The sequence below is a fragment of the Mustela nivalis genome (assembly GCF_964662115.1).
Source record: "Mustela nivalis genome assembly, chromosome: 8".
Lineage (NCBI taxonomy): Eukaryota > Metazoa > Chordata > Mammalia > Carnivora > Mustelidae > Mustela > Mustela nivalis.
In genome coordinates, this window is record NC_139027.1 from 135,861,966 (window position 1) to 135,875,058 (window position 13,093).

Consider the following 13,093-nt stretch of genomic DNA (forward strand, 5'->3'; position numbering starts at 1 on the left):
TAAATGTTGCAAGATTTGTAATTTGATATGTAGCGAGAGAATCCACTGTGGGGCGTCTCTCTTTTTTGTCTTTCTCTCCTTTAATCGGAGGGCCTGTCTGGCTTGGAGAACCAGGCAGGGACCGACGGAGGTAGGGATGAGCCCAACCACCCGAGCAGGGGCCACTCCTGAAACCCGAGTCGTAACAGAATCAGTCCTGACCTAACACCGCCAACTCCAGCGACAAAAAGTTTGATTGTGCAATTTTCTCAGTAAGATGACCTGAGGCTAGTCCCGTGTTTGCTTTCTACATTCTAGAAAATGTTTTTAATGGGTTTGGGATTCTTCCGCACTAAGCACTTTTTTGCTCGTTAACATGGCTTGGCGTGTTGTGCCTTATTATGAAGTTGTATTTGAAAGCCTTGTGGTGAAAGTCGGGATTTTTCTCTTCCTCCTCTTTTTTTTTTTTCCCCCCTCCTGCCTTAAAAACAAGATAAGCCTGTATGCAAATAGAGTCCACAGTGACCACAGTCCTAGTCTCAGCTTTATTTATCATATCACAGAGCCTTCCTTCCCCCATTATGCTCTATTTGCATACCTTTAACATTAGAAACATTTATTCCAGTAATGAGTCATTTGGGACATCTTCTGGGTCTATAGCTGGGAAGCCGTATTCAACAGCATGGAGGACGCGGGAAGAATGGATATCTTCTGTATGAAAACCTCAGGATTGTTTACGTGCAGAGGGAGACAGAGAGGAAAAGAGGTTTCATTTGGCTTTTGGGTTTGTTAGTTAGTTGTTTTTTTTTTTTTTTTCCTTCTTCTTTTGAATTCGAAGATGGAAATGTGCTCGAGTGAATTAAAGATAATATCAGAAATACATTCAGTTACATACTTCCTATATTCAGAACTATTCTGTGCGAATGAAAATGTCGTTCTGGGAAGAGGCGAATGGAAGACTTCTCTTTTTGAGGCCAGTGTAACTAGTCTAAGCAGAGGAATTACTTTATACTGTAAATATCCCCACCCCAGACGTAACTGACATACAACATTGTGTCAGTGAAGGTGTACAACCTGTTGATTTGATACATTGTACTCTGAAATACTTCTCAAATGGAAAAAAAAAAAAAAAAAAAGGGAAAGACAGAGAGAGAGAGAGAGAGAAAGAGACAACCCCAATGCTTTTCTCAGAAAGAACAGGAAGCCAGAAGGAGGAAGTATGTGACAGTTTATTTTTCAAGGAGCCTGCATTATCAAGTGAATGAAATCCCTCTGGAAGCTATAAAAATGAAAATTGGAAGGTGGCTGTATTCAGGTAGCACAAAAGGCTTCTCAATATTTAGAACCTTTTTTTTTTAAAGCGAAGTTACTAATGAAAGCCAATTATTGCGCTTTTCCAAAAGGAAACACTGAGTCATTCATGAAATGATCTAAGATTTCGAAACTTGCTTACACCATTTTTTTTTCTCTCTCTCTCTCTCCTCCTTTCCTACCTGTGCCAAAAGCAGACTCAGAAAAGCCAACCAGTAACCGTGGCCTAAATCCAGGGAGCCGGCCAAAGGAGCTGAAGAAGGGACTAATTTAACAAAGACTCCGATGCCCCCGAGGGTGACTGTCTCACCAGAAAGGCAGGCGAGAAAGTGGCGGCGTGCAGCCCGAGGCCAGAGCGCCCGAGGGGCCTCTGTCCCCCGCCCCGGCTGGGGTGGGGGGTTGGGGGAGGCTGTGATTAACCAGTTCTAGCACAGCAGCTCTTTGCCCATACCCCTGGCCTGCCTCCAAGTTTCCTGTGCAACAACAAGTGGGCGTGGGCCCGCAGATAGGCAGGCCCGGGTTCCAGGGAGGCATTACATATTTATGGCCGGAGACCTACAGAATGGGGCCGGACCCGGGATCCGGAGGAGAATGCGTTGGGCGAGGAAACGGCCGCTTCTTGATCCGTTTATCAAGCGTGTTTATGTTGAGGCCATTAACGTGTGCCCAGAGACAGCAAACACACGCGGGGGGCGGGGTATAAGCTGGGAGTGAGGTGAGGGGATGATCCCCTCTCTTTCTGGCTGTGGAAGAGGGTTTCCGGGTCCTCATTTTTAGAAAAACAGACCTTTTAGCCAAGAGTCCTTTAACTTTAAGAGTTGAGCCACCGAACTTTCTGAACAGGCACGGTGGAAACCTCCTCTTCCATCTTTATGAACAACTATAAGGCCTTGTAGATAAATAATGTAGACACGGAAATGATGTTTGGGTCCAAACAATACAGGAAAAGCTTGGAATTGTGCCTCCTCAACACCACACCTTTTGTTTGCCTGGTACTATGAAAAGGATTTTACAGATACTTTATTTCAGAGGGGTCTGCAGGAAGGAGAGGAGAAGCACGCGTGCCCATTTTACAGATTAGGAAACCATGGCTCAGAGAGACTGTGACCTTTCCAAGGTCACAAACTTAATGGCAGAACCCAAACTTCCCTCCAGGCCTCCTGGGAGAGTACTATCCTCCCCCTACACGGCCAGTCCCTTAAAACTAGGGTGTGACTGTTCCCTTCTGTGTCCAGACTCTGTACCTTCCTATGCTTCTTGCTTTTACATTCACCCTATAATTTCCAATTCTTCGGATTCCCAAGGGATATTGAATTGTTTCTATACCCTTACCTTGAAGATTCTGGTCCTTTTTCACAACGGGCGATGCACCTATTTGAAAAGGAAGTGGTGTAGATTCTGGTATTGGTGTCGAATGACTTCCTCTTTTTCTCCTTGTGTTTATTGCAGTATCAATTTTATCCTGACACCTAAAAAAAAAAAAAAAATCCCAAATTCTGCACCACACATGAGGGACTTTTTCAAAAACTCTTTCTCATCTACTAAGATGTTAGTAATAGTTACCAGTGATTTTTAAATTTCCTGTGTGTGTGTTTCTTTTTCACATTTTTTTTTCACTGATTTTCTTTTTCAGGACATTTAGGAGGAAAAAATATTTTTTAAGAAACTATCCTGGCTTTTTGCGTAAATCACATGGTGTAATTCACACCATGGGTGGTTCTTACTAACACCAGGAGGAAAAACATTGCAGAGTTTTTCATGACAAACCATTAGGTCCTTTCATAGGCTCACTTAACTTCAAATAATGTCTGGTGAGCACTGGTTAAAAATTGATGATTCCAGGGCAGTCTTTCTCAAGTGATTTTTGTAAAATACCTTGGAGACCTTGAACATTCTGTTACAGTTTTACAATCACGGAGAGAAGGACGGAAGGAATATGGCTTTATTACTCAGCCAAAAGTCCCTTTGGCTCTCAAAGCCCCTCCTCCTGGGCGCTGCCCGCTGGGAGGCTGGGAGGCCGGGAGAAGTCAGCATTTTCTCCCCCTTCCTGAGAATGTTCCATTTTCAAAACATGTAAAAGAAAACTCTGTTCTTTCAATAAATGGTTCCTCCCTCAGTGGGCAGAGACCACCCCCCTCTTATGAGGGAAGGAGTTGTCCCCAACTCACCTTGCAATGGTGGCAAGGCTTTTTTACATGCTGTTCACCATGTCTCAGGCACTGTTGTGTGCTTTTTCTATGGATTAGCTCAGTGAATCCTTCCTACAGCTGTATGGGGGAGATGCTGTTCTGTAGAAGAGGCACAGAAATGTTGACCAGCTACCCAAGAGCACACAGCTAAGCGCTGCACTCCAATCCATTACCCTTTGCTGCCTCCAGGCATTAATGAAGCCTGCATACTGACCCTTGTCCCGGAGGCTGAATTTTTTCTACTAGCCCCAGAATGTGGGTGAAAATCCAGGTGTCTCAACGCAGATACTTGTACTGAACGGTGAGCCGGAACCCACTAAGGACTAGGAGGCCTGTGACCTTGATCTAGGACAACGCTTTATGTCTACCCACTAATAGTTTCTTTAAATCTACGAGCCGAGTCAGTTGTTGCAACGCAAACACCCAGTTCTTCCCCAGTTAGGTAAACATAGCTTCTGTCTTAAGAGTAAGTCCTTGATGGTCTAGCTCTGGACAGGTAGATTAATTTTAATCCATTTTAAATACTTGTAAAACTAAAATAATCACATGTGAAAACTTGGCGGGTTTTATCCTCTAGCTGAAGGACTCATAGTTACTATCTTTAAAAACAGCAATCAGTAAGCAAACCAGAAACAAACAGCAAAAACAGGAGGGGTAGGGGAACAGCTGTACAACCAGGCAAACAAACAACAAATTAGATCTAGCTGTAATGCTTAAGAGAATATGTATTTTGCTTAATTATATTTTCCAGTTACTCGGATGTCCACAAATAAAAGTTCTGTTTCATCTTTTATATATTATAATTATATATTTTAAAAACATATGTATATGTCAAAAAAATTTAAAAAATATGTATATGTCTACATGAATCTTTCTTGCACATTTTTTTAATATATACAAGAAATACTGCTGATGTATTGATTTATTTTTAAGATTTTATTTTTAGGAAATCTCTCCACCCAACATGGGCATCGAACCCACAACCCCGAGATCAAGAATAACATGCTCCACTGACTGAGCCAGCCAGGCGCCCCAGAAATACTCTTTAATCTTTAAATGTGTAATGTGGTAAATATGTCATCTTTTATAAAGCAGGTTTGGATGTCAATAAACTAAACCACAAGTAGAAAAAAATATTTTTCTTGGATAATTCACAATTTTTCGGTGCCCTCATTCTGTACTGAATAACCATCCACAATGAAATAGAAAGAACATTCAGTCAAGTTGTATCTACATGGACAGCATGACTGTCCCTGGAAACTTCTTTTCTTGGGCCAAATTCCTAATATCAGTTCTGTTCTTACGATCTATCTCTTCTAAAGAGAAAGTGAGAAAAGAAAAGGGCTCAATTTAAAACACACACACACACACACACACACTCACATACACACTCACACTTTTATTTATCTGAGAAAGAGAGAGAGAGAGCATGAGCAGGAAGAGCCGTAGAGGGAGAGGGATAGAACGGAGCCCAATGCCGGACACGGTCCCAGGACCCTGGGATCATGACCTGAGCTGAAAGTAGATGCTGAACCCATTGAGACACCCAGGCACACAATCCCCACCACCACCCCATTTTTAAATGCAGCACACACTCTATGGATATTGCAGTACAGTTTTATTTTTATTTTTATTTTTTTAAAAGATTTTATTTATTTATTTGACAGACAGAGATCACAAGTAGGCAGAGAGGACGGAAGAGAGAGAGGAGGAAGCAGGCTCCCTGCTGAGCAGAGAGCCCGATGTGGGACTCGATCCCAGGACCCTGAGATCATGACCTCAGCAGGAGGCAGAGGCTTTAATCCACTGAGCCACCCACGTGCCCCTGCAGCATAGTTTTAACAAGAGAGAGAAAAGCTATGTCCGGAACACTAGTGAGGTATGCAGAATGTATATGGGTCATTAGAACTTATCTTCATTATCAAGTTGCTAAACACTCAGGGACACACGCAGATGCTATGACAAGTATAATTTAATTAAGCTTTCCATTCTGTGTTTGATGAAAAGACCTGAAGGCTCTCGTCTTAAATTTAGTGTAAATCCCACAAGAAAAAGTCGAAATGGTTTCATTGAATGAAAGAGTTCAGTGAGCTTTTTAATTCTTATTGAGCAAAATAGATTTATGCCCATAAGCCAAACACCATGAACGCAATATGCTGTCCCAGTCCCTTCATAGAGAAGCGGGACAGTTTCCGTTCACCCAGACCTGAACTAAAGGAAAATACAGTAAGCTGATGCCGCCAAACAAATCATCTGTGTCAAATTCGTGGGTTTCTTATGCGTTTGACATTACAGATCTTGAATTCAAATAAACCTAAAAATACCTGTGAACTGATTAATCTGTATTCCGAGTAAAATCACGGTAGTGTGTACTGTATGAACATCTTACACCCACGGACAGCTATTCAACAACGTTTTTCTGTTGCAGACCTACTCTACCATGCAATATTTTAGGGGGGCGGGGCTGCATTGACTCCTTGAAGACTCACAGGACCTTGAAAATATAGCTACTTTCCTACACCGTGACAAAAGGGGAGTGTTGCAACATAGGGCCTGGCACCTTCCTTTTCTCTTCCTTAGTCACTGAAAATTAATTGAGCATTTACTAGGTGCCAGCCTCTGTGTTGGTGCAGAAACACAGAATCGCACACACAGAAACAGTCCTAGTGGGAGGCAAGGCTGTAGCCGGGAAGACAGACATTAAACAGCTAATTCGCATGGAATTCAACCATTTGTAATCATTAGAATTACTAATAGCCTGATTAAAAATGCAGATTGGCCAAGGTCTTCCCTGGGAGACTAGAGGTCACTCACGCTCTGAGTGTTACCCCGGGGCTTAGATTCAGGTGTTCCTAGCCTCACGGTGCAGGAAATACTTAACCACAGCTGGAGTAAGTGCTCAGTAGAAAAATGACACAGCAGTGAGGGCGGCTTCTCCCTGAGGAATTAGGGTTGATACTTCTGTCCCATGATACTTTTCAGGGCCCACAAAATGTTTATCTTAATTTCTCCCAAAGCTAGAAGAGAAATGAATGTAGTACTAATGAATACAGAATAATAGTCCAGCTGGGATTTTATTCATCTTTAGGCCAATGCAATGGCCAAATGTAATTTTTAAGATCCTTTTTTGGAGGAAGGGACTCATAAAGGCTAAAATACTTGGGGTCCTAGCTCTTTCTGTCTTTCTGAAACCTTCCTGATCAATACCATCTGTCTGTCCTATCTTCAGTTCATAAGCTGTGTGACCTTGGACAAGTTACTTAACCTCTCTGTGCTTCCATTTACACACCTGTAAATAACTTTCGGTCTTGCCGTGAGGACTAAATTAGTTAATATGCGTAAAGGACTTAGAACAATGTCTGGCACATAATAGGTACTCAATACATACTAGTTAGGTGTATTATTTAATCCCATCTTAATTATCTTTTGTGTATCTTTCAGCGCAATTGAAAAATCCTTTGTGTGTTGATTCTACAACTTTTATCTTGCCTTTCTCAAAGCAATTAGCATGATACAACCTACAGAGTAAATATTCAAGACGTATTAGGGAATTGATAAAAAATAAAATTAGCAACCATGTGAATTAGGATCACAATCGGCTGTGAATAACAGAAAAACATCAAGTAAGAGTTTATTTCTCCTTCATGAAACATGGGTTGGGTCTGTCTAGGGCTGTGTGGCACTCCATCATGTCAGCAAATGGGCTCTTTCTATTTTGCTGCCTGGCCTGCCTTTCATGTGGCTTTGGCCTCATGACCCAATCTTGCTGCTCAAGCTCCAGCCATCAGACCACATTCCAGTAAACAGAAAGAATGTGGGAAGATCAGAAAATGAAACAGCTTCCTGAAAGACAGTTCCCGGAAGCTGTCTATACCACTCCTCCTTACAGACGATTAGTTAGAGTACTGTCATATATCTACCCCTCTAAGTGCCAAGGAAGCTGGAGAAGCACTCTTTTATCTGGGTGGCCATGTGTCAGCTAGAAGTTGGGATTCTATTGCTGATAGAGAAGGGGAAACATATTGGGGCAACTAGTGACCTCTTTGCTGGCAGTTTGGGTTTGGTACGGGAATACAGAGAATGGGAGTGATCTCCGCCCTCTTCAAGGAAGCTGGTAACATGAGGCCTGGCTGTGACTTTTGTACAAGCACCATTTTATCTTCCTTTTAAAACTCTAATAATACTTCCAGAATTGATGTCTTTTTGTTTAGAAATGTCAGTGTTCACTTATGATGAAACTTCCTAAGGAAGAAAGACAAAGACATCAAGCCAGATGATTGCAACATTTTTCTTATATATGGACAGTTTCAAGGGAACTAAAAGGGCGTAGCGAACCTCCACCTACTCATTATACAGCTTCAACCACTATCAACTCCTGAACCTTTTCTGTCATCTACACCTTACTTCCTCTGGTGTTATTTTATGCAAATCCTAGACACTGTATAATTTCATCTATTGATATTTTAGGATCTCTAAAAGATAAGGACTTTAAAAACTGTGTCTTTATTTTATTTATTTATTTTTTGAGAGAGAGAGAGAATGTGTGCACAGGCAAGTGGGGAGGGTGGGGAGAGGCAGAGGAGGAAAGGGAGAGAAGGGGGGGAGACTCCCTACTGAGCCCTTCCTGGGCCTCAGTCTCTTGACCCTGAGATCATGACCTGAGATCATGACCTGAGCCAAAATCAAGAACTGGACACTAAGCTGACCAGGCCACCCAGGGGCCCCACGCTAAGGACGTTTTTAAAAAGCATCATCACAGGGGTGCCTGGGTGGCTCAGTCATTCATTGAGTGTCTGCCTTTGGCTCAGGTCATGATCCCAGGGTCCTGGGATCAAGCCCCGCATCGGGCTCCCTGCTCAGCAGGAAGTCTGCTTCTCCTTCTCCCACTCCCCCTGCTTGTGTTTTCTCTCTTGCTGTGTGTTTCTCTCTGTCAAATAAATAAAAATCTTAAAAAAAAAAAAACAGTATCATTACAATATCATCATCACATCTTACAAAATTAGCAAAAAGTTTTTAATATCATCCAAGATTTTTGTCAGCGTTTAAATTTCCCTCATTGTCTCAGAAATGAATAAATTAAATAAAACAGTTTGCCCTCATTTGTCTCATGGCTTTTGTTTTCTTTTCTTTTGTTTTGTTTATTTGTTTGAGAAACCAGACAAGGTCCTTACGGTTTGGTTGGGTGACGTGTGTCTAAGCCCCTTTTAATCTAGCTGCATGGTCTGACCCAGTGGCCGCGGGCCACGTGTGGCTATTTAAATCAAAGGATTTTAATATCAAAGGGTTTTAATACAGCAAAAAAATTCAGTCAGCCACGCAAGCCACATTTCAAGTGTTCAGTAGCCTCCTGTGGTGCGGAATAGCCCATTCCACGCTCGACAACGCAGATACAGAATACTTCCATCATTCCAGAAAGTTCTATCAGGCAGCCCCGCCCTGGAGGATGTGCGACCCCTTTTCCCCTTGCAGTTTATTTGTTGAGGAAACTGAGGTGTTTGTCCTGTTGAGATCCACACATCTGAAACTGTGCTGATGGCCAACCTCCCATATCAGCTCATGTGTTTCTCTGTTCTTTGTACTCACTAGACACCAGTTCCACCTGCTGTCTTGATCCAAATTCAGGGTCGATTCCTCGGGGCGGTTTAAGATGACAAGCAACCCAATGCTGGTAGTGTGTTACAAAGCACACGGTGGGGGGCGGGGGGGGGCGGGGAGAAGCACACAGAGAGATCAAAATCTGGAAGAAGTCTGTACATCAGAACATTATCAGTAGCTATTTTGGGGAACTAGAATGACCTTGGTTTTTGTGCCTTATTCTTGCTGATCTATATTTCATTATTTATTCCACAGCGAGCATGTCTTTCTAATGGTAAGTAAACAATAGCTATTATTTATTGCACACAATGTGCCAAGCGCTGTGCCGAGCCCTTCGCTCTCATGAGCTCATGGAATCCTCGTGACAATTCTATGAGGTAACTACTATCTCCATTTTGCAGTAAACACTCCGGAAGATTAAGTAACTTGCCCAAGGTCATACAGTCAGTATTTGGTGGACTCTGGATGTGCTCTCTCAGCTGCCTGACTCTCAAGGGATTCTGACATCGGTAAGTGCAGTGTGGAGCCCGGGAGTCTTCATTTCTGGAAAATTCTGTCAGGTTATTCTGAGGCAGACCCAGGTCTGGGAACCGAAAGCCCATCCCTGCCAACCACACGGCATCATCTTCCGCAAACATGTTGTCTCCCCATGCTAACCCCTGCTCTCAGCTGGAAAGTATTCCACATCTGGCACGCACGGAGCGTCAAGCCTGATGCTTGTACAGAGCATGTGCTCAGCAAATGTGCCTTCCTCTCTTGCCCTGCTGCTTGGAGACGGTGCTTGAGAATGGATACCCCCAGACACGTGGGCGCTCTTTTCTCATGCAGCAGCTTGTGCTGAGCTCCGCCCACATGCCAGGTACGCTGGGGACATCAGGACACATGAGTGTGCCCCAAGACACAAGTTCCTGCCCTCGTGAAGCTTACAGCTGGAGCTTTGGGAGGAGAGAGAAAAATGAAGATAGTAAGTTAAACAGAGAGAAAGGGGAGCTTGGAGCTTGGGTGGCTCAGTCAGTTAAGCAACTGACTCTTGATCTCGATCTCAAGGTCTTGAGTTCAAGCTGCATGTGGGCCCAGTGTGGAGCCAACTTAAAGAAAAAGAAAAAGGATAAATAGAGAGAAAATCAGGTCATGAGACCCTATTCAGAAAGGATATGAAGGGGTGCCTGGGTGACTCCATCGTTAAATGTCTGCCTTAGGCTCGGGTCCTGGTCCCAGGGTCCTGGGATCAAGCCCCGCATCAGGCTCCCTGCTCAGTGGGAAGCCTGCTTCTCCCTCTCCCACTCTCCCTGTTTGTGTTCCCTCTCTCTGTCAAACAAATAAATAAATAGATAGATAAACAAATAAGACCTTTAAAAAAAATAAAAGAAAGGATATGGAAAATGGGGAGTGTGGGTATGTCCACCGATAACTTGAGGGCGGATGACCAGGGAAGTGGTCTGTAAAGCAGGAGTCGGGTTTTCCATGTTCAACTCATTGGAATAAAAAATTTTTTTAAAAGGACCACATTTTGCAACACATGACAATTATAGGAAATTCCACTTCAGGGTCCATGAATAAAGTTTTATTAGAACACAGCCGTGCTTGCTGTTTATTGTCTATTAGGTACTTCTGTGTGATGATGGCAGGGTTAAGCATTGCCAAAGACATCGTGTGGTCCACGATGCCTAAATTGCTCACTCTGGACATCGGAGCGGATGTCCCAGGACATTCAAAAGCCTGAGACCGGACCACGCCTAGTGTGTTCTTGGCAAGACGTGGAATTCATGGTGTTTGGAGCAGAGTGGTTGAGGTCAGAGAGTGTGGGGACCAGATCATGTGCCGTCCATCATAAGGACTTGGGGTCCTAGCGTGAGCGAGACGGGGGCCATGGCAATGGCAATTGTGTGGTGAGGGCTGGCTCATTTTCATAGATTTCCCTACTTTAAGAACAGACTGAAAGCGGTTGGGAGAGAATGGAAACAATGAAACCAGCTGTGAGGGCACCCTATCATCTGTGTAGGAGATAATGAGGGGTTGAGCTAGGAAAGTGATAGAATTGCTGGGATTTATCCAGAGGAATTCCTTTTTTTTTTTTTTTTTTTTTTTTAGCTTTTTTTGTTTTGTTTTGTTTTTTAAGTAATCTCTACCTCCATCTTGGGGCTCGAACTCATAACCCCGAGATAGAGAGTTGCTTGCTCCTCCGACTGAGCTAGCCAGGCACCCCTATTTAATGGAAGTCATAATCAATTTTGAAGGTAGTGTCAACAGCATTTGCTCTGAATTAGAAACAGTATCTGAATGAAAGCAGCGGTCAAGGGTGGTGACTCCAAGGTATTGGCCCGAGCCAATATAAAACTAGAATTTTCATTAGCAGAGCTGGGGTAGATTGTGTAAGAAATCAGTGGGGCGGGGGAAGATGAGGTACTCAGTTTGGGTTGTACGTATCTGAGATGGTTTTAGACCTCCAAGGGTTGAGTAAAGACAGAAAAGATGAGCTATAACTCACTGGGTGCCCCCCATCCCCGGCCAACCCCCAGACAACCTCCCCAGTGGGCTCTTTTTCATAGTAAGATCTGAACTTCCTATCATGTCCACACTCTCTGACCTTTGGGGTTACCCACTTTCTGTTCCTCCTATCAGCTCTAAACCCACCATGCCTGCCCTTCCGGCAACAGCTCCAGCTCACTCGGTCCTAGGCCCTGTGTCCGCTCCCCCCCTCGACCTGGAATCCTGCACCTGCAGACCCTCACGGGGTGTGTGCGCTGGCCCACTCCGCTCAAACACCAGCTCTGCAGGAACCTTTCCTGACTCACCTAACCAAATAGACACCTGCCCAACAAACAAGCATGCTTTATTCTCTTTCTGCCGCTGAGTTCCTCTCTTCAGTATTTGTCTTCTTCTGTCAGACTGTAAGCCCCATAAGGGCAGAAACTCTCATTCTCGAACAGAGCCTGACACAGGGTAGAGCCTCAAATATTTGGGGCATGATTTAATAAAGGAATAAATAAGGTATGGTGATTTTCTACTTTTTCCATCCTGCATTCTCTGCCCTCAAATTGTCTAACCCCTCTACTGCCTCCACGCTCAGTTAAGAAGTCTGGTTGTAACGTTAGGCTTAGGAGTTCAACACTAGACACTCATGCAATAATGAAGGGGTTTCATCCCAACTTCAAGACATCACAACTTCAGCATGGCAAGAAATAATTCTGTGTCTGGGCAGCTTAATAAGCTAATCAGAGGGGCACCTGGATGGCTCAGTCAGTAGAGCATAGGATGCTTGGTCTCTGGGTTATAAGTTCGAGCCCCACGTTGGATGTAGAGATTACTAAAAATAAGTAAATAAACTAAAAAAAAACAAAGTAATCAGAATATGCAATTGTAGAACCAAGTGAGGGACAGGTGCTTGTTGGACACACTCCTTCCAATTTCTAGCTTGTTTGCTGTATCATTTTGGGGGAAAGGGGCTTCCTCTTGGGTGTTTGGCAAAGCAAGTTTTGGTATTTTCTTGCATGGGCAAAAACACAGCAGGAGAGGAGATCTGCCAGGGATATGTGAATTGCAGCTGGGCAAAGTGGCTTTCTATGGGTCTCTGCCAAAAAGGAGAATCAGCTGTCATCTATTCCTAAAATAAAAGTCCCTTGGAGAAGAGAAAAGGGGGTGGGGGTGGGGGACAGCAATTATGTTGAAAGTACAGAATTTAGCCTTTTTCCTACCATTACGGTGCGTATGGTGGACGGTTCCTCTCCATGTCTTCTCACACGACTTTCAGGATCAAGCGATTCCTGGCTGGGAAACAAAAGCAGATCTCCCCATTCCCCAATAGACTTGGATGGAAACTGGTAATAATATCGAATACAACCCCAAGGGGAGGCATCGAAGAAGATTCAAGCCGGGTCTATAAGGGATCACACTGGAGACCGCACTCACAGTGGTGCTGCGTGAAGGTCACGTGCTCCTATCCTATCCCGCTGTAAACATCACTAAAGCCTGAACAATAGACAGGTTTATCAGGAAAATGATGTTTCTCTGTTACTGTG